We start from the raw sequence: 1,844 nt of genomic DNA, 5'->3' as shown, positions 1-1,844 counted from the left end.
GGAGGGGGGAGACAGGCGCTGGGGCTGCGGCATCAGGGAGGCTGGGGCCAGCCTGGGCATGCCAGGGAAAGAAACTGCATCAGCACCAGCTGGCATCTCTGTGCCCGGCACAGAGCCTGCCCAAGATCGGCCCACACCTAGTCAGTTGTAGGGCCTTCCCTTCCCTTGGGGGCCCCGGGGATGGGAGGTGCAGTACCCGAGATCGCTGGCAGGGGGCGGTGTGCGTATGAAATACAGGCACCCAGGCGCTCTCCCTGCATGAGAATCCTGACTGCGGGCCTCTGTGGGATGGGTGCGGGTGTGATGGTGCATTGAACCTGCGCCCTCGGCCCTTATCAGAGTTTGCTGGTCCTGATATCCGGACATGGTCCTGCTGCTGATCCATCAGTCATGAGCCAGTGCCCACAAACACAGAAAGCCCGCAGACCGGACTCTAGAATGCGCAGGATACTGGTCGTCCTAAAGCAATTGTTCAGCTGTGGGCTCGAACTGGCAGCCACCGCGGGCGAGTCAGAGAGGAGCGGTACTCCAGAGGGTTCTCAAGAGCTGGTTTTATGGGAGTAGATCACCAAGGCTTTCTTAGGAGGCGTCTCTGGGTGAACTTTCTGTTGGTATGCCCCAGGGACCCCCGAAATAGCTGCAGCTCACACGTGTTGGCTGCACACTGCCCTGAGGAACTTTGCGAAGTCTTTAACTTCTACGTCTCTCTTCCTAGTCTCGGTTCAACCCCCAGGCGAGCGAGTGCTTTGTGCGATGATGAGGTGCGTAACTGTGAGCAGGAACTTGGGAATCAACCGGGGGTTCCTTCCACCCGTAGCTCCACTGAGTACTGGGATAGCTAGTGCAAGGGCTAGCTAGTGCCTCTGGGCGCCCAGGGGAAAAACAGGCTTGCAGATGCACACGTGCCTGTGAGAGCATGCTGCGGTCTCTCATGCCACTTCCTTTTTCCTTTTAAAAGTTGACTTATTTTTTAACAGTTTTGTTGGCACATAAGCCACATCTCATACAATTCGGTAACAATCCAATCACACCAAGAAGAATCACCACTACAATTAGGTTTACAATATCTTCTTCATTCTCCTATTATGGTTATTTAGCTCCCGGCCACCCGCCAAGGAACCCTTAACCCAGTCACTGTCGCTATAGATATCTACCTGTCCTGGATTTCATACACAGAAAGACGTTTTAAAAACAAACTAACAACCACAACTAGTAAAACAGATCAAAACCTCCATGGAAAAGAAAGCATTACATATTGAAAACTAGAACTGATTTAAATGAATCACCAGGGAGACCGTCACATGGCAGGGTGCTGCATTTGAACCTATCTGCATCTGCAGTAATCCATGCATGTTCTGGTGCAGTCTGCATGATAACAAGGCTATTCACAACCCTGGTCCATGGTCAGAGGGGATCCACCATCCACTTCCGTTGTCTTAGTAGCAATGGCCTGTAGTCGATGTTTGATTGTTATTTTATTGCTACATTCTCCCCTCTAGGCTGTAAGGCAGGGGATGACCCTGTTTTATTTGCTGTGGTCTCCACCGTGCTGGTGCAGTGGGTGCTCTCTAAAACTACGTGGAGGAGACGACTCCTCCATATACCCAACAGATCACAGTAGGTACCGAGACAGCCATGAGCAGATGCACTCACAAGCCTCAAACTTGGGGGCCACTGGGGTGTGAAGAGCCTTGCTATCAGACAGAGTGCATGGGCCACTGGATTCAGGCAGAATGCAGTGTAAGGATAAAACTTAACACTGTATATCATTTGTGCTTCCTCCTGACCCGGGTTCAATTTGTTCAAGTTTTTATTATTTTCTGCTTTCTTTTGGACTGAGGTTT

The sequence above is a fragment of the Echinops telfairi genome, unplaced genomic scaffold (assembly GCF_000313985.2).
Source record: "Echinops telfairi isolate 266 unplaced genomic scaffold, ASM31398v2 ScPeMD7_12;HRSCAF=54, whole genome shotgun sequence".
In the NCBI taxonomy this organism is placed as follows: Eukaryota; Metazoa; Chordata; class Mammalia; order Afrosoricida; family Tenrecidae; genus Echinops; species Echinops telfairi.
Note: the sequence above shows the minus strand (reverse complement) of the source record.